Source organism: Hippopotamus amphibius, chromosome 1 (assembly GCF_030028045.1).
Source record: "Hippopotamus amphibius kiboko isolate mHipAmp2 chromosome 1, mHipAmp2.hap2, whole genome shotgun sequence".
NCBI classification, from domain to species: domain Eukaryota; kingdom Metazoa; phylum Chordata; class Mammalia; order Artiodactyla; family Hippopotamidae; genus Hippopotamus; species Hippopotamus amphibius.
Window position 1 is genome coordinate 32,603,028 of NC_080186.1, and position 20,403 is coordinate 32,623,430.

Here is a 20,403-nt window from a genome sequence, read left to right on the forward strand (position 1 = left end):
CAACCTGGATCCAGCACCAGGGCTGCCCACCACATTGCTCATGCCACTCTGTGCCCGTGTCAGAGGCCAGACTCAACCTCAGAAACCCTCTTAACACAGTGCTGTCTCATCAACGAATGAGAACCACCTCATGAAGTAAAACTGATTTTTTTTTACCTGCATCCACAGAAGGCAGGGGGGCGGGGGTGTCCCTTGTTTCTAGCCTTCACTTTCCCCCCTCAGGGGGAGACAGGTGGCTGACAGAGCTGGTGCATGGTGGGGGAGGGTAAGCTGGACCCAGGGAGCACATCCAGCCTGAGTAGGGAGCACTCTGACAGCTCCTCTCCTGGTTGTGTGACTTTTATCTCCTCCAAAGCAGGCTCACACACACCCACTACACATAACAGGGAGAGGCACAGGGCACAGAATTTCAAATGTGTGATTACGCACCATGCAGACCCACACAGATGATACACACTTAAAGACACAATCACAGGCGTACATAGACATGCACACACACCCCTAAGATACTCACCCACACCAAAGCACACAGAAGCAGCCACACCAGCAGCCACAGGCAGACACACACACACCTTACCCCTGGTCCCCGCCCAACTCAGAGAGGCAGGAAGAGCCCCATCTCTTCAGTGGGCAGGGAAGCAGGAAGTGTCTTACGCGGATCTGTGGGTTCCCTTGGCCAAGCATGCACGCCAGCTCTGAGCGGGCGCTTGTGTGAGCTTGCACACACACACACACTCATACACGCTCTGGCCCCCATTCCCACAGGCTGGACAAAGGATCGCATCGCGAGGTTTGTGGTGAGGAGTGAGAAGGCCGGCAGGAAGCAGCTGCTGTCGTCATGGCTACCGATATGCCCCACTTCTCCTCCACCCAGCCTGGCCCACCCGGCCCAGAGCAGCTTTGGGCAGGTGGGGGGCCCTCTCCCATCACACAGAGCAAAGGGGCGGCCCTCGGAGGCTGTAGTAAGGGATGGGTTGAGCAGATAGCCTGGGTCCTGATACGAAGGCAAGAACCAGACATTTCTTGAGGAGGGCAGGGAGCTGAGGACACGGTCCCTGCTAGACTCTGGTCTCCCCCAGCCTTGGGGCCTCCGGCCTCAGGGACTCACATGACTCACACACGTGCCCCGGACATGTTCTCAGACACAGTCCTCACAGCAGGGCAGGGGGCCTGGGTGGCCGGACCCAACCAGTGGCCTCTAGGCTCCAAGGAGTCAGGACACCTAAGGGTAAGGCAGACCCAGAGCTGGGTGAGCCCTGTCTCCTGTTCAGAACAAGGCTCCTGAGGGCAAGGCTTGTCTTCCCCACTTGGACTGAGGGCTGCTGGGGACGTGGCCAGGCCTTCCTTCCTCAGAAGGGGCTGCCGTGTGTCTTCCCTCAGCCAGGGGGCTCCTGAGGACACGGCCACACGTCTCCACTCAGAACCGGGTTCACGGAGGAACAACTCAGCCTTCAGACAGCTCCGTCTTGCAACGAGATGGCTCACAAGGCAGAATGAATCACTCCTGCGGGACAGCCTCCCATGGCTCCCCATCTCCTTCAGGAGAAAGTAAAAACCCCTCACAAGGCCCACAACCGAAGGGGCCCAGCTCTTCTCGTACTCCTGCCTCTCCTCTGTAATCCAGGCACACCTGCCTTCTTTCCATTCCTCAAAAGTGCCCCTTGGTCTCCTTGCAGCCCGAAACGCTCTTCTCCAGCGCGCCCCACCCTCGTGTTCTGAGGACCTGGTATCTGTCACACCACCTTTGCTGGCTAATCCCTACTCGGCGCTCGGTCCCAGACTGGATGTCATGTCCTAGGAGAGTCTTTCTGGACAAGGTGAGTTCCCCTGTCATGACCCCCAGACCCTATACCAACCTTGCCTGTTGTGGGTTGAATTGTGTCCCCCTCCCCACCCCAGCAAAAAAAAAGATATGTTGCAATCCTAAGCCTCGGTACCTGAGGATGTGACCTTGTTTGGAAACAGGGTCACTGCAGATGTGATTAGTTAAACTCAGGTCATACTGAAGGAGGGTGGGTCCCCCTAATCCAATATGACTGGTGTCCTCATCAGAAGATGGCCATGTGAAGACAGAGATAGACTACAGAGAGAATCTACGTGAAGATGGACGCAGAGACTGGAGGGATACAGCAACAGGACAAGGAATGCCAAGGACTGCCAGCTGTCACCAGAAGCCAGGAGAGAGCCCTGGAACAGCCTCCCTCAGAAGGAACCAACCCTGCTAACACCTTGATTTTAGACTTCTAGCCTCCAGAACTGTGAGACAATAAATTTCTGTTGTTTTAGGCCACCCGGTTTGTGGTACTTTGTTACAGCTGTCCTAGGAAATGAATACACTGCTGATCCTGAGTCGTTCAGTGCTCGTCTCCCATACCTGACCCCTGGCTGTGCGCTGCTTAGAAACAGAAACCATGCCTTCTTCTCATCCCAAATCCCCAGGGCCTGGCACACAGTAGGGCTCTGTAAATATTTGTTGAATGAATGAATGGTGACCTAAAATAAACATTAAAATAAAAAATGACATTTAAAGTTGGATAGTAGAATTGTGAGTCACTTTTATTTTCTTCATGTGACATATTGTGTTTTCTAAAGTTACTACTTTAGAAACTGTATTAATGCTCTCATGAAGAATGAAAATATATATTTTTATTTTCAAAACATACATTAAAATAACAGACATTTCCACCAATGTGTATTGTGAAGAGGGAAAAGTTCTGCTCGATACTTGAAAATTGTCTTTTTATTGATTCATTGATTCCTCCTCATGTCACGAGAGTGCTTTCTGGAGTCAGATTTACAGAGCTGGAGCTCCGGGGCCTTGTGGGACATAGATTTCAGGTGGAAGCATCCAGGCAGAGTGCACATGCTTCCCGGCCATCTCCATACCCACCCCCTCTCATAGCTCGTGGTCAGATGTGGCAGCCGTCACCTGACAGGGGCTGCTAGATTTGGCACTTGAGATCCCCACTAGAAAACACCCTGGGGCTGGGGGCCACTCCCGAACAGAAGCAAGATGCTGCCCTCACTGGATGCATGTCCAGTGCTTTTCAAACTACAATGTGCACACAAATCATCTGAAGATCTTATTGAAATGCAGATTCTCATTCCATGGGTCACAGGAAGGTGGGGCCTGAGTTTCTGCATTTCAAACAAGCACCCAGGTGATACCCACACTGCTGGTCTGAGGACCACCCAAAGCACTGAGAGGTAAAGATAAAATACCCTGGCTGTTCTGCAGGAGTGAACACTTCAGGATGGGGAGACCAGAGCAGGCAGCATGAAGAAATTCACTGCAGAGCACCTCAAAAGGTGGGTGGGATTTGGAGAGGTACAGGTGGCAGGAAAGAGGTGGAAACTAGCTGGGAAGGTCCAGAGAAAGAATGGTATGTTCAGAGGCTGGTGAACAGAGCAGTGCAGTTGGAGCAGGAGGTATGTGCAGCTGTGGAAGAGAGGGCTGGGAAGGTAGGCTGAGAAGAGCCAGTGAAGGGCCCTGAATGCAGGGCTAAGAAGCTTGGCTTTAATCCTGAAGGGAGTGAAATCTGACATGGCTTAGATGTAACATTTTACAGAGATCAGTCAGACACAGTGCAGAATCAGAAAAAAAGCCTGACAGCAGGAAGAGCAGTCAGGAGGCAGGTAAGAAGGGCTGCACTGCTTCAGACAGTGCTGGTGGAAAGAGGAAAGTGGTGCAGGAGTCGTGGGAGGGCTTGGGGGATTGCCTGGAGTTAGTGATGGGACGAAGTTGGAGGAAGGGAAAAAACCAGAACCCAATATGATTTACAGGAAGGGTGGGGGCTGATAGGTGCCATCAGCACAGCATGAGGTCCTGGAAGGAAAAGCTGTCTTGAGGGAAACATAAGTCCCCATTTTAGATATGAGTGCATTTTAGTCTGAGATAATTTTGCAGCTCCCACATGGAGGTGTTGGACAGGTAAGCAGATTCCCTGGAGTTCAGGAGAGCAGTGTGAGTGGGCAGGATTTGGGTGTGTTCCCCAGAGGGAAAAGTGGGATGTGGAAAGGAAGGAGAATGCCCAGAGGAGGGTACAAAGTGAGGAAAGGATGAGAGGTAATACCCACAGTTAGGGGTAGGAGGAAAATGGAATCCACTGAAGGAGGGAGAATTAGCAAGTCAAAGCAGAACTCAGAGAAGATGTCATGAGTACACAGATGGCCAACCTGGAGGCCCTACACACCCTGACACTGAGAACAAGGAGAGGCCTGCCCAACCCAGAATGCAGGAAGGCAAAGGAAGCCCAGGCCCGAACAAGAGCACAGCTTAAATGGAAAACAGAATTTGGACTGGTAGAGAAGGGAGCTGGATTCCCTGGGGAGGGTCTGAGGTTCCCTGGGCAGAGTCTGGGTTGCAGCAGGATCCCAAGGGACCTGAGGCTCCAAAGCCCTTATTCCAGCTCAGCCCAAGCAGAGGAAAGACAGTAACCCCACCCACAAACACACACATAGCACTTGCACACCCACTAACTACAGAAGCCCCAGGGACAGAGCAGAGAACCAAAGAGGTCTTAGGAGCAAAGCCTCGTTGGTGGGGAGCACATAATTTGTCATCCAATTAGGATTCTTTCAGAGTGAACAGAGACACGACTAACAATCACACCAGAACCACAAGTGTTAAGTTAGGACTGCCCCAGGCAAACCTAGCCCAGGGGGATACTGGATCCCCCCAAGTACTCACTTGGTCCCTGTTCCCACTTCCTAGAAAGGGTGGTGGAACTGACAACAGGTGACAGGGATAGGCTAGCTCATCTTCAGAGGCAGGGGCCCCGCTGAGGGTGTTGGTGGCTAGAGAAATCTCTCCCCCTCCCAGCCCCGCCCCAGCCTGAGCGCCCACGCCCCCGCCCCCGCCGGGGGACGCGGCAGCACCACGGACAGCGGCCGGCCCCCCTTGTTCCCTGCTCCCTGCCTGTCTGGCCCTATTTGGTCAGGGCCGCCGCTAGGCCGGATCAATATTTCATGGGGAAAGGGGCTCCGGTTACCAGCCCCGCGCTGAGTGGGAAGGCGCCGCCCGCGCCTGCCGCCTGCCCTGGGGACCCTCCCCAGGAAGCCAGCATACCCGAGGCCCCAGCCCAGACAGACACCGCCCTCAACACACTCCACCTTCCCCGCACACCCCTAGCCCCGCACCCTTTCCAGGGCACAAAGCCCCAGGTGCACGCCACAGACTTGCACGCAGCCACTCAGACACACCACATAGCCAGATACACGCTCTACAAACACGACGACATCCACAAAACAACAGGCACACACCACAGCCAGCACGCAAGCCACCTAGACGCACAGCACACAGGCGTACACACACCAGATGCCTCACAGACACACATCACACAGAGATGCATTCCCCACAGACCCGCGTGCACAGCACACACAAGACACCCTTTCACACGTGCCCAAACTCACGCAGTGCAGAGCCTGCCCCACACAGACCCTCAGACACATCACTCAGAGGTCCGGTCACCACAGATGCACACACCCACACTGCACGCACATGTATACACAAACTCTCTCTCTCTCTCGCACACACACACACACACAATATGCCTTCACAGAGACCCTTAGACATTCACCATGGATACACAAGCACACGCCCCACACTATCCAGGCTCCCCCGCCTCCTGGAGCCCAGGCCTGCCCTCCCTCCTGCCCACCTGGTACTGGTCTTGGGCCCTGTGGATAAATCCTCTGTGTCCTCCGAGGCCCCCTGGGGTCACTGCCTAATCTCCAGGGGCAATCATTCAGCTGTACAAAGAGGTAGGAAAGGGGAGAGCAAGGAGAACAGGACCTTTGAGACCCCAAAGTCTCCTGGCTTCACTGTCCCTGGGCCCCAAGCTCTGGACACAGCCTCACCCTCACCCAGGGTTCCCATAGCCTCAGCGGTCCCTGGGACTACGGCCCTCTGGGAGGCCCTGAGGCCCGTCTTGTGCACGGGGACCTGGAAGACCGTGGAGTTCGCAGCCCCTGCTCCCCCCAGGAGTGCCCAAGTCCTGCCTCAGAGGTGAGGAGCATCCTACCCCCATCCAGACACCTCAACTCCAAGAGCCCCCCTCTCAAGCAAGCTGGAGGACAGTGGCCCACATTCTCCTATCAACAAGACAATCACGGCTGGATTCTCTGAAAGCAACCCAAGCCAGGGCACGAGGTGAGAAGGGAGGAGGCCGGCACAGCACAAGAGACCCTCAAATTCTCCAGGTAAGTGGAGGGGATCTTAAAGATTGTCCAGGTCCACATCCCTGACGTCCCTGTACAACGTCCCAGTTTTGCATTATCCACATAACGTTGTGTGTTCCTCAATGATTTATGTCAAATCTCCATACGCCTGTATGGCTCATCGTTTATTTTTTTTAAATTAACACTTTTAAGTTTAATGCATTTTTTTAAACAGAAATTTTGCATTACTACTATAAATGGAGAGCCAATACTGACTTTAATAGATAGAAAATGACAGTAAAATAAGTACAGTGAAAACAAACTTATGTTTTTAAAGTTTAGTTACACAGAGCTGCCAGTCAAGATCTCTGTGGTTCTTTGTTTGGGTTTTTGGTTTTGGCTATACCACACGGCTGCGGGATCTTAGTTCCCAGACCAGGGATCAAACCCAGGCCCTGGCAGTGAAAGCGCTGAGTCCTAACCACTGGACTGCCAGGGAATTCCCCAAGATCTCTGTTTAAAAGGAAGTGCAGCAAGTGTTGGAAAGTTGTTAAAGACACTAGCACAGCACTGATACTTCTTCCTGGGACAACCTTGGACTTGATAGAATTGAAAGGGAACCAACTTTTTCAGTATGTGAGCCAACGCCATGCAGTGGCATGTCCATGAGCCGCTGAAAGTCATCTCAGGTCTCACCGAAGGTACCATGCCCACGTTGGGAAGGAAGCTGTAGGCTTGCCTGCCTCCTGTAGGAGCTTGGATGGCACGGTGGCCAGCTGGCGCCCTGTTGCCACATTCCATTCTGGTAATAACAATCCTTAGAAATTGCTCAGTTCTCTCCTATTTACAAATTGTCCTTACACCTACCATCTAATATGAGCCTCACGGCAGGAATTACCATGCATAGTTCTTCAATGAGGAAAGGAAATGAGTTGAGTCTTAGGAGGTGAATGTGATTTTGGCAGAGAGAACTGTCCTGACTGCTCACGCCCTCCTCATCCCTCTCTCCCCACTCCGAAGAAGGGTGAGAAAATCAGGGTCTCAACTCCCTAACTCTCTGCTCAGGCCTCTGAATGACATTTGACAGGCTCTTCGGTGCCTGACCTGGGCACTGCTGCTGCCCCAGGAAAAGACTCCTCTTGAAGCCACAGCGTTAGGTCTGTTTTCGCCAGGTGCTGTCCAGATGAAAGGCTGGGGCCAGGCCCACCTGGCACTGTAAGAATTATAGCCGATGTCTTTTGAAGTGTAATACTTGCCCAGATAACAAACAAACAAGAGCCATGTCTATATGTCTGACTTTGTTTTCCATCCCCGCAGGCTGCAGTTGATTGGACCAGGGTGGGCACCTGACCCCTTCAGAGCCAATCAGATCCTCTCCTGGGAGTTTGGACTTGGATCTGCCAAGCCCTGGGTTCTATCTCTGAATGTAGCTAGAACTGAGGGATGAAATACAGGAACTATAGGTGGTCCAGCATCGGGAAAAGCTGAGAAAAGCCAGTGTGTGGAGACAAAAAGGTGAAGGCAGCCAACAAAGCAGAGAGCGGCTGCTTCAATTTCTCCTGGCCTACAGGTTCCATCTTCCAGAGGCTAATGATTTTCCTACCCCTCAGTTCCTCAAAAGCCCTTGTGTCCTTATAATACACACTTCTCTACTACTGAGGCTGGCTCGAGTGGGTTTCTGTATACAAGCAAAGACCGAATTAAGGACAGGGGAGAAGCTGGGAGCTGGAAGCACAGAGATGAACAATCACTGTGTCTGCACTGGAAGAGCTCAGTTTCACGGGACACAAGGAGGAAAAGATGTAGACTCTGTGCGGATGTGGTGGAAGAAGGGGGGGCTAACTCTGCCTAGGGAGGGCCAGGAAGGTTCCTCAGAGGCTTCACAAGCAAAAGTGGCAGCTGAGCTGGTTTTAAAGACTGAAGGATGTTCTCCGGGGAGACAAAGCAGGGGTGGGGAGGCATTATAGGCAAAGGGAACCGCAAGGGCAGAGGCACAGAGGCACAAAACAGCCTGATGTGTTAGAGGAACAGGAGTTCAAAGTGTGTGGAGAGGGTAAGCAGGGGAGATGAGGCTGGATGGGCCGTCGGGTACAGATCATAAAGGGCTTTGAATCCCATGCTAAGAAGCTGAGGCCCTTCCTGCCCTCAGTGGGGAACTATTGAAGTATTTTAAGTAGTGGGGGGGTGACAGGGTCAGTTCTGCATTTTAGAAAGATCGCTCTAGTGCTGTACAGAGAAAGGACTGGAGAAGGCAGGTCTGGAGGCAGGGAGGCTAGTTAGGCTGCGCAGCAGTGATTCATCTATTCCTTTCATTCACAGAACAACTCATTGTTTACCTACTATGTGCTGTGGCCAGGCAAAACTGGACTCCTGACCCCACAGAGTCCACAGTCTAGCAAGAAAGAGAGATAAGGAAAAGCAAGTCAAGTGTGTTGAGTGTCGTGAATAAGCACAAGGTCCTCTGGAGGGGGCTGATGCTTAGTTTCCTGTTTAGACTTCTCTGCAGAAATGATGTTCAAGCTGGTATCTATCTGACGGAGATAGATAAGGAGGGGGAGGACATTCCAGGAGAAGGGAACAACATGTATGAGAGTCCTGCAGCTCAGGGAGGGGGCAAATGGTACAGACGATCCAAAAAGGTAGGCAAGGACCAGATCCCACAGGCCTTGCAGACTACGTCAGTCTGGCTTTTATTCCAAGAAATCTTGGAAGGGTCTTAAGCAGGGAAATGACACAATCAAACATTTATCTTTAGAAGATCACTCTGACTACAGTGTGAAACCTGAAATGAAGCCGGGCAAGAACAGAAACGTAGGAGACCGTTTCGGAGGCTGTCACAGTGGTCCGGGTGAGAGCTGATGCTGGTTGGAGTGGGGTGGTAGGCAGGGAGAGAGATGATGGACTGCGGAGAGATATTCAGGAGAACCAACAGGACTTGCTGAGGACTAGCTGTGGAATGTGGGGGTGAAGGAGAGGGAGCTGTCCAGGAGAACTTCCAGCTTTCCAGCTTGAGCAAGTGGGTGGATGGTGGTGGCTGAGATGAGCTGGGGACACGAGGCAGAGCAGGTGCCAGCAGGCGGAGCTGGGACCTGAGTTTGGACCTGAGACTCATCATGAGACATCTAAATGCGGTCCAGGAAGTAGTTAGACTTGCAGGTCTTGAGCCCGGAAGAGAGCATTAAAGTCAAGTAAATGAGATTACCTGGGGGTGGGAGAAGAGTGGGCAAGAAAGGGCAGCTCTGAGGAATCATGGCTGCAGCAGGGCCTGGGCGCAGAGTGACCGGAAGCTCTGAGCTTGGGAGATCAGAACCGTGAAATGCAAAGGCTACCTCTCTCAGCCCTGGGAAGCATCGGGCTTTGGCTCCACCCCTCCTGGCCAAGTCTCACTCCTGGGCACAAGCACTTCCCGGATGAGACAGCCCTCCCTTCCCCACACACCTTCTTCTTCCTCAGCAAACTCCAGGTTATCCTTCAGACCCACCCAGCTCAGGAGGAGCCTCATTCTAGTGACGACCTCCCTGGTCCAGGCATGTGCTCTCCCACCTGACAACCTGGATTTGATACCACCTGATGGCTGTGTGACTCTGGCCGAGAACCTGAATCTCACTTTCCTCACCTATACAATAATATAGATGAGTAATAGGAAATAATAATCTACCGACCTCACTGGCCTGTTTGAAGACGAACACGTCAAGTGCTTAGCAGAGAACCTAGCACACAGTAAGCACTAAATAAATGATACTATTATTAACATCCCACCCACCGTGGGACAGTTAGCCGTGCCCTCCACCTTACATCTCCTCCACCTGGGGACTATTTGTAGGTCTGTGTTGCTCCCTACCACTTCCTATCCCAACCCAATTTGCAGGGCCATATGATATGCAGGGCCCAGGGCTAAACGAAAAAGCAAGACCCCTTGTTCAAAATTATTAAGAATTTCAAGATGGTGACAGTCAAACATTAAACCAAGTAAGGGGTACTTCTAAGCGCAGGTTGCCCTGTGCAACCAGACTGGTGAATCCAGCCCTGCCCCCACCCCCAGCCAGCCCTGGACCTGGGCCTGGCCTGGAGTAGGAGTCAGCCCCCCTGCAAGAGAGTCAACATGTCAACTGACATTGCAATCAGGTTTTGTGATTTCCATTTGCAATTTCATTTTATCCTTCCCATGGACAGATAACATCAACCCCCTTTCATAAGTCAGGGATAGTCAAGTTCAGAGACAGGTGTGCCTTGCCAGAGGTTACCCACCTCGTGAACTGCAGAGCTGGGATGTGAATATAGGCCTCCCTGGTGCCAAAGCCCTGCCTCTTGCCCTCTGGCTCCCTGAGGAGGTCGGGAGAACCTGGGCCCAAGAGATGAACTTCGTCAACAAGGTCCAGAGAGAGGGAACTGGAGGAACTGGGACTGGCCTCCTCCCTCCTGGGGTAAGTCACGTAAACAACTTGCTCCCTGGGCACCAGGGCTGCTGCACAGGGAAGAGGGTACGAGAGGGCAAAAGGTCACTCCCGAGAAGGCTCTGCCTGAGGGCCGTAGACCCCAGCCCATGGGCTCTGAAAATCAGTGACTGCCTCCTCTGCTTCAAACCCTTTAGAGGCTGCCATCAGCTTCAGGATAACTCCCAAGTCTAAAGTATCCTGCTAGGTAGACCAGGAGGCCTGGCCTGGCTGTGCTGACTCCTGCTGACTCCTGTCCCCTCCCTCCCTTCTCTCCCCCACTGCTGCCCTCCCCACCACACCAGGCCTGCGCCTGCGATCACCATGGCCTTAGCAACTAAACCCGGCTCCCGTCTTCTTTGCCTCCTCGACTCCTTGTCACGCTACCCTCCCTGCATCTCTCCTTTCGACACATGTCACATGTGTAATTACCTGCTCTGGGCCATCTCCCGGCTAGAATGCCCACTCCATGGAGGCAGGGGCGGCGTGACGCACAGAGCTTAGGACCTCACATGTCTGAGCACATCGTCCTGCACTCTTTCTCCCCTTTTCGCCACTCCTCCCCAACCCTCTTTTTCTTGTCCAGTCATCTTGAACTCAAGGTGCGAGGAGCCCAAACTTGCAAAGGGAAGGGAATCATCACACAGCCTGCACCCTTCACCTGCCAGTCCTGGGTTGGGTGCTGTACATTCAGTTACAACATTTGATCCTCCAGGAACCTTCCAGATGGGGGTGGGGCAGTATGGGTGTAAAGTATTCCTATTTTCCAGAGGTGTCTGAGACCCGAGGTGTAACAGAGGCTGGAAGTGGAGGATGCAGCACTTGAACCTAAGTCTGTCTGGTGCCCAAGAGCTTGGAGTCGTCTCTGCCGCTGTGACTCACTGTTCCCAGGCAGCTCACCTCCAACCCAGAGAGCAATTGTTTCTAACCGTGGCCTCAGTTCACACACAGCCCAGGCAGCACAGCTCCTTTGTCAGGTCAGCAAAACACCAGTGCAGGAGACAGCTCCACTGTCAGTGAGAGGCCAGTGTAGAAGTCACCCCTCCCCTGAGTCAACGGCATGCCAGTAGGGGGGAACATGCCCCAGGTCAGCCAAACACTAGTAGGGGAGACACCCCCATTGTCAGCAAAATGCTGGTACAGCAGGCAGGCATACCCTGCACCCAAGTCAGGAGAAGGCCAGTGTGAGAGGTGCTTCCCTATAGCCCCCTGCACGTCATGGGTGTGCACAGAGTCCTTCAAGGTGGTACTCCCTGGGTGGGGTGGGAGAGGCAATGGGGCCGGCCGCTGCCACCCAGCTGTCCAGGGAGAAGGCTGTAGCCTGGGTGTGGGGCAGACCCGGGTGAGAGTTCTCACATGGCACTAATGAAATCAACCACCAGCCTGCCCCCTCCTCCCCAGGGACCCTCCAGGCTCCAGCTGATGCAATGCCCAGGCCGGATAATTGTTTTCTTCCCTCCTTAAAGGGCCAGCTGCTGTTGCAGCTGTAGACATCACCCAGACCCCTGACAGACCCCACGGAGCTTAGCACCTAGTTAGGAACAGGGCGAGCCCAGAAAGTAGCAGCTCAACCCTGGGCTCTGCAGAGTAAAATCTAATTATGTCCAGAGACCAGAATATCTGTGAGCAAGGAGAGAGGAAGAGAGAAGAATTCAGGCAGAGACAGTGCCTGGCCCGCTGAGACCACATGCCCCAAAGGATGGGTCCTTGGTCCCTGCTGGATCCTCAGCCCCTGGCTCCTGCCTGCCTGTCCCATCAGGTCCTTGGCACGGGGGTTGCTCAGGAGTTCAGCAGTTACCTACTGAGCTCCCCTGAGTGCCAGCCTCTGCGCAAGCAGCTCAAATCCACCATTTCATTTACTCCTCCCAGCAGACCTAGAAGGTGGGTCTGTTTTGCTGAAGGAGGCTCAGAAAGGGAAAGTGATTTCCTCAGTAGCGCACAGCCAGAAAGTGGCAGAGCCTGGGTCTGAAGCCAAGTTTGCCTGACTCTAGGCTTCATACCCTGCAGAGGGTCCGGTAGGTATCGAGCCCCAGGGCTGGAGGTCCCTAAGCCAAGCAGCTGGCACAGAGGGTGGGGAAGGGGGTCTGTGAGCCCTACGCAGGCTCTGAAGGGCATGGAGCTTGGACTGAGTGCAAGTTTCACAGACGCCTTCCCCCACCCCCTCACCTCCACCAGAGAAGGCCCCGTTAGGCTTCCCACATGCCCCCAGGGACAGCTGGCACCTGCCTGATTACAGACTAATTGGTGGCTGGCAGCAACTGTGGGGCTGGCTAGTTAACCCCTTGGGGACCAGCCCTAGCCCAGAAAGACCCTCTCCCCACCACTTCAGGCCCCAAACTCAAGGACCCCAGACTTAAGAAGTCATCACAGGCAGAAGACAAGACCAAAGGGGCAACAGCCTTCCTCTCTACATCCAAACAACATCCCTGGGGCTGGGGGTGGACACTGATATATTCACCCAGGCTCCCCAGCCATGAAGGGCCACATCCAAACAGCCCCCGGGTGGCAGTGCAGCCAGCGCCCCTGCTCTCCGGCCTTATATGCCATTGCCTACCCCATCCAGGACCGTAGGTGCCACGGGCCTTCCCTGGGTTTCCAGGCCCAGGGTACTGGGAAGAAACCCACTCCTCAGGGATGGGTTATCCAGAGGTGATGTGGACATGGGTCCAGGCAGCCTGGGGGCCAGCAGGTGAAAACACCCTCCCCTTGAATGAGAGAGTGCCCAAGTTGCCCACCAAGGGTCTTGTCCAACATCCCCGAACCCTGGATTCCCCACTGCTGACTGACCACTGCCTTTCCCAGCTTCCCAGAAGCCCTCTCTCCCCACCCTACAGCCGGAATGAGCATCACCCCTCTTCTTTATGTGGGGTCTAGGGTGGGGGTCATCTGGGCACCACAACGGTATCTCATTGGGAGGAAAGAGTTGCCAGCTTCTCAACCAGGGCACAGGCAGGAGAGAGAAAGGCAGGCTGCCTTCCAGCTCCCTTTCCAGGAGAGATTTTAAGCACTTTCCAAAAATGCCAAGGGAGGCAATGCTGTTGAAGACCAGGGCCCCAGGTGCTCTGACCATCAGCAAAGAACTCGAGACTCTGGGGCCCTCTACTCCATTTTCCGAGCTTCCCCAACACCTCCTGTTCCCGTCTCACCTTAGCCCACACCCCAGAGCCATCACATACCCTGTGCTCCTCCCCCGGGCCCCTGCAACCCCCGCCCCCGACTCTGCACACTTAGATCCTTACGTGGCGCCTCACGACCAGAGACCCCTCCCCCGCCCCGTGGTCCCCCAAACCCCCGCAACCCCCTCCCCACGTCCACTCCCAGACGAGCAAGGCCTGCTGACTTACCCGGAGGTGGGGCCGGGGTCCAGGCAGGGAGGGGTCTCCGCTGGCCGAGGCGACTCCGCAAGGCGGGGCAGGTGCTGCCCCGGGACCCCGCCCCGCGAACCCGGCGGCAGGCGCGGCCCGGTCCCAGGAGGGCAGCGGACTCCGAGGGGCAGGGGCGCGGGGCGGGGAGGGGCGGCGAGGGAGGCTCACGGGGGCATCGCCCGCCACCGGGCCGGGCAGCTTTGCTCCGCCCGCCTGCGCTGCCGGCTCCGCAGCCGCCAAGGTTCTCAGCCACCGCCGGGTGCAAAGCCCAAGCCCCGGCTGGCGGGAGGCGAAGAGGGAGGCGGGGCCTGCTGGGGGCGGGGTCTCGGCCTGGCGGGAGGGGCCGCTGGAAGGGGCGGTGCCTGTGGGGGCAGGGCTGGCGGTGGGCGTGGCCTGAGGGAATCTGGAGGGTCTGGGTTTGCGTGGTTGGGGGCGACCTGCGCTAACAAGGCCTCGAAGGGGCGGAGTGGAGAGGATGCCCGAAGCCTCTCCACGCCTCCAGAATGCTCCCGCTCATGCTTGCCCGCCTCTCCCACCTCTACGTCTATCTGTTCTTTCTCATCTTCCTTCTCTCTGGGGGCCCTCCCAGGACCTCACTTGCACCGCGGTACCCTTGTCACACCCTGGACCAGATCCAGGAATATCAGATGGTGAGAGAAGGGGGAAATGACCTACAAACATCAAATCCAGTTTATAGATGGAAAACCTGAAGCCCAGAGGGGGGAAATGTCTTGCCCAAGTGCCTGCTATGAAGAAAAAGGCTTGATGGTGTCCCTTTCAGACAGAGAGTAAGGGAGTAGAGAGTGTCCTGCCCTGAGACTCCCTCCCCTCACCGCCCCTCTTCTCCTAGAACAGTGGTTTTCATTTTGGGTTGATTCTCCACACACCGCCCCAGCCCAACATTTGAGAGTGTCTGGAGACATCTTTGGTTTTCACAACTGGAGGTTGCTACTGGCAGCTAGTGAGAAGAGATGAAGGGTGCTGCTAGACATGCCTCAATTCACAGGACACCCCCAAATGTCACTAATGCCAAGGCTGAGAAGCCTTGCTCTAGGACCTAGCATCTCCCTAAATGGAGCTTCCAAGTGGGCTCCCTGAGCACTGGGACCTGAGGAGGATGCTATATAAAGTCTCTCCTAGAGTCATGCCTGACCCCATCTTTTTGTGCCTAACCTTGCTTAGCTGGTCAGTTCCACTTTGGGGCTCCCGTGTTCTTCACTCCACTCATTTACAGAGGGGACAACTTGAGTACTATTTGCCTTGCTAATTGTTTGTTGAAGGTAGGCAAAACAAGTAGTCTCCCTGCTGAGGGCATGGATTAAAATGTGACTGGGGAATGGAAAGGTGAGGAGGAAAAGGAAAATGATTGGGATTATTTAATTAAAAAATGACCTTCCTGGGGATAACTAGCTGTACCTTCTACACATCCCTCACGCTCTCTCATCCCTTCTCACCTGGTCTGTAAGAAGGGTAAACTGAGACCCAACAATATGGTGAGCCTGCAGCTGGCCAGTGGTGGAGCTGGGACTCACTTTATTCACTTATTAACTAAATTTTTGTTATCATCTAACCTACATCAGGCCTACAACTATGGCCTGTGTTGTAGGACAGTTGTTCTGGAGCAGCAAGGGGGGTTATGTTGGTATGGGGTGGGGGGTGGGGAGGTGGGATGGGAATGGGGGGTAGGGAGAGTGGTGGGACAAATGGGGGCCAGCAGAGTAGCTGGAACAATGGTGGGGGTGAAGGATGGGGAGGGCAGAGCTTGTGAAGATTTGCAAGAGAAGGGAGGACTCAAGATTGCTCTGTGCTCCTCCCACGCACCCCATCACAGAGACATGTAAACCAGTGGCTGCCTTGGGAATCAGGTTCCCCTTGCACATCTGATGAAAACTTGGACTTTCCCTTTGGAGAAATGTGCAGATGCACACTTCACATATACTTTCAGGGACTCCAAAGCTTCCAGAGGACTGGGCAGGGGTTAGGGGTAGGGGTAGAGGTTGATTAAGTGCACATAGAAGAATAAACATGTGGGGACAAAAAATAAATCTAGGAAAAAAAGGAATGGAAAGGGATTTGCGTTACCTGATTTTTTTTTTTTTTTTTTTTTTTTTTTTTTTTTGGCCACATTTCTCAGCTTGTGGGATCTTATTTCCCTGACCAGGGATTGAATCCAGGCCTGGCACTGAAAGTTCCCAGTCTTAACTGCTAGACCACCAGGGAATTCCTGCACCTCACCTGATATTAAAGCTTATTACAAAGCCAAGGTATTTAAAACAGTATGGTATTGAGGCAGACCTAGAGGAATCAGTGAAACAAAATGGAATACAGAAATGGACAAGCACACATGGGAATTCGGTGTGGGGTAAAGATAGCACTTCAGGTAAATGAGGGGAAATATAGGACTTTCAACAAATGGGTGAAATATCGGGCAAGTTATTTGGGAAAATAAGAGAAATCTGTGTCCATACCCGACACAGGAATAAATTCCAGGTGGAGCTCATATTTCAATAATAACACCATAATGTACCAGAAGAAAACAGTGAGTGAATGTTTTCACAGCCTGGGGAATGGAGACGACTTTCTCACTCAGCATGATGAAATCTGGACGCCAAAGGGAAAACATTGATAAATTTGACTATAAAAACTATAAAACTACAAAAACTTCTATAGAGAAGTGGTCATAGTCAAGTTTGAAAGAATTGAATGACATACTGGAAGGGATACATTCCAGTTGCCCTCCATTCTTGCCCCCTCTGGCCCACCAGCCCCTGCCCCAGGCCGCGAAGGGCATGAGCAGTAGGGACGGCCGTGGCTGTGAGGTCAAGGCCCAGTACATCGCGGAGGCTCCTCCCACGGCACCCTGGCCTGCGCCCACCTGTTCAGGGGCCGGGAAGCCCCGGAAATCCCAGCCGGGCCATCTGGGTCCACAGCAGGTGTTTTAGCAAAACGGAGCCAGAGTCCGCGCCGAAGCTGCTCACCACTTCTCTCGTGTGGCCGTACTGGGAAGTGCAATCCTCGGTTCAGTTCATGCAGCTTCCCGGAGTTAAGCCGGGAATATTTTTCTTAATACAAATAAGAGTTAAATTTTTGAGGAAGCTAACAGTATTCCAGGCATTGTGCTAAACACTTAACTTAGAATGTTTACTTCGACCCTTAAAACAACGCTTCTAGGTGGGTCCGCTGTATTGTCATCTCCGTTTGACAGATGAGAAAAGGATTTGAGAGAAGTGACTTGTCCCGTCTTTAAATGGTGGCGTGAGAATTCAAGGTCAGACTCCTAGCCCCACTTTTAATGCAAGAAAGCCAAGTCCTTGGGGGAATTCAATAAAACAAAGTTTTTTGAAGTTAACCTTGATCCAGGCCTTACCCCAGGTGCTGGCAACTCAGAATTGAGAAAGCCATTAGGAGAGACAGGCAGAGAAACACTTCCGATTCAGTGAATCCCCTGGAAACAGCAGAGAACGTGTTAATCCCAGGTAGGGGTGGAGGGAGTGGGGAGGGATCCCCGAGGAGATGTCCTTGAAGCTGAGTCTTGTGAGTCTGAGGGAGGGTGAAGGAGTGAAGCAGAATTCACAAGCCCACTGCAAGCAGGAAGAGTGAGGCTTTGAGGAGGAGCAGTGGTTTACCTGCCCCGAGTCTGGGGCAGCTGGGGATGAGGCTAGACAAGTCCACAGGACCAAGCTAGAGTTTGGGCACAGAGGAGTTAGGGCAGAAAGATTTTGAGAACTTTTCCACATGTCTGTTGACTTGGTCTAGGGGCCACCTGCTCTGCCAACCTAGCCTGCCTCCTTCCTCCTAGATGCTCCCCACCTGGGGTTAAGGTACTGGCTGCCTAAGCCAGAAATCTGGGAGTCATTCTTGGCTCCTCCCTTGTCCTCACCTTCATCCAGTTAATTATTGGGGCTGGGCCAATCTGCGACCTAAATACTCCCCAGATTCACTGTCTGTTCTCCATCCCCGTGGCCACTCCCCTCCTCCAGATGGCCTTCCTCACTCCCGAATCCAGCTGCTGGCAGTGAATGCATCTCACTCCAAACTTTCACATAAGAGAAATCTTTCTAAAGCAAATCTGACCACATTCCCCTCCTATTGAAAACACATTTGGGGCTTCCCTGGCGCTCCAATGGTTGAGACTCGGCACTTCCACTGCAGGGGGCATGGGTTCGATCCCTGGTCAGGGAACTAAGATCCTGCATGCTGCGTGGTGTGGCAAAACAAACAAACAACAACAAAAAACCCTTTCACTATCATACATAGAATGGATAAACAGCATGGTCCTACTGTTGTTTATCGTAAGGAACTATATTCAATATCCTGTAACTATTACTAGTGTTATTATAGTTAACACTTATGGAAAATTTATTGTCCTAGGACCTGTTCTAAGGACTTTGTACATATTAACTCAATCTCCATAGAAGGAAGCATGGGTGATGTTCTTCACCGGGTCAGGGGAGCCTGGAGGAGGTCCAGGTGGAGGAGATGCTGGGTCCGGTTCTGAATGTGTTCAGATTCAGGTACAGTGGGGCATCCTGGATGAGGGGCTGGAGAAGGAGCTGATTAGGTCTGGAGTTCAGAGGAGAAACTGTGGCTGGAGACATAAGGTTGAAATTATTGGCAAATACATGAACATTGGACAGCAATCAACCCATCTGGAAAAGGTGGGAGGAAGGAGATAGCGAGATGATTTTTAAGGTTTCTCCTGGTTCCAACATGTGTAGGATTCCAAGTGTTGAGGTCGATAGGACCCCAGAGACAAAGAGAGAAAATCCATGTGGCCTGAACGACTTGACAGAGGTTCCTTGGAGGCTGTTTGTTATTCTTTCACCTGACTTTCTTTTCCTGAGCGCTGCTATCAGCCTCGTGCTCTGCTGAGGCCGGGAGGGTCAGAAGACTCATCCCCTGTCCTCAGGGAATCCACAACCTGGCAGGCAAAGGGCAAATCCATAGACAGGCAAAGGGCAATTCCGAAACAGGAACCCAGGTGCCCTGAGGCAAGCCTGGGAGACCTAGGGATGCTTCCTGGAGGAAGTGACATCCAAGACAAGAGTGGAAGGTCAGCAGAAGATGCTGTGTGGGGAATCCGGGCAGAGAGGGTTGTTCGTGTGGTTATTTTAAAGATTCTCATTCCTCTTGGATTTTCCACTTTGGACTCTACCCATGTGCCCTGAGAGTCCATTGCAGGTGCTGAGAACCAGACAATACTATTTGCATCTCTTAGGCTGTGTTGAATTTGCCTTCTTCTCCTGGCTCCTTCTCCTCAAAGCTCTTCCTGTCTCAATTCCACCCTCCCTGCCAGGGCTTGGATGAAGGTGTGGCAGGAGACGCACCTAGGGGACAAATTTAGGGAGGCACTCACTCCCAGGCGTGCAACCTGCTTTCGGCCCTGCACGCGGCTCACACTGGCGCTGTTCACACATGTGGCTTCTTCTGTGTATAATGACTGTTCCCCCACCCCCATCCTGCCCCAAGGCTCGGCTCAGCTGTCACCTCCTCCTGGATATCGGTTGCTCTCTCCGGTCATGCCTGCCTCCTCCCTAGGCCAGGGTGGTCCTCTGTGCTCAAACAGCATGGTGAAGGCTGCACAGCACAGTGGTTGTCAGAGCAGTCTTTAGCATCAGAGCCCTGCTGTGCTGTTTATTATCTGTGAACTGCTCTCTGAGCCTGTGTGTGTCAAATGTGGTGCTGACTTCACAGGGGAGCCGTAAAGATTAAATGAGAAAAATATATGTAAAGTGATCAGCAGTGATTGGTACAGGGTACTCAGTAAGTGGTAGCTATTATGACTTTGTTTATACTTCTAAAGCATTCATGTGCTTAAAGATGTAATCTAATTGTTTTCCTGCCTCTCTCTTCACTGTATCATAAGTTCCTTGGGTCAGGGAGGAGGAGGAGGAGGAGAGGGAGGAGGAGGAAGATCTTCCCATGGATGACATTCAACAGGCATGAAGACTTGTCTGCTACATAGCTCAAGAAAAGAAATGACAAATCCTCTGGGAAAAGTTCTGGGCAGGAAATCTGGAGCCTAGGGCTCCAATCACATGGTCCCAGGGATGGCACTGTGCCTGCCAGACTCACATCCACTTTGAAGGAAAGCTGCCCAGACCACAAAGCCAGTGGGGGCTGTGCTTTAGACCACTTGGCCCCTTGAGCCTCTAGATATAGCAGATGGGGACCAGCACAGAGCCAAGGGTTACCATCTCATATATTAGCTATTGACCTTTAACTAATGGCCCAGCACAACAATCCGAGACAGGCCAATTAGAGACTCTCTTGAATCAAAGAACAGAAAGAAATAGTCAGGCGGTGGAGGTTGGTGAGATAGGGAGGTCAGGGACTAGTGTCTGAGCCAAGGAAGCCACGTGCGAGCGGAGATAAGAAGGAGCAGGGACCAGGAGTGAGCAGCAGTCCTGCGGGAGGGAGGGAGGGAGGGAGGGAGGGAGGGGAGG

At 53.1% G+C, this 20,403-nt stretch overlaps 1 protein-coding gene across 6 annotated transcripts in view; it reads right to left on the minus strand.

The window, feature by feature from the left end:
* RIMS3 (regulating synaptic membrane exocytosis 3) overlaps window positions 1-14,235 on the minus strand; it is a 54,942-nt gene extending 40,707 nt beyond the window's left edge. For all 6 annotated transcript variants that reach the window (XM_057706950.1, XM_057706953.1, XM_057706952.1 and 3 more), the window contains exon 1: window positions 13,937-14,235. The gene's annotated coding sequence lies outside the window, so the exon portion shown is untranslated. The remainder of the gene's footprint in view (window positions 1-13,936) is intronic.
* Between the last annotated feature and the right edge of the window lie 6,168 nt (window positions 14,236-20,403).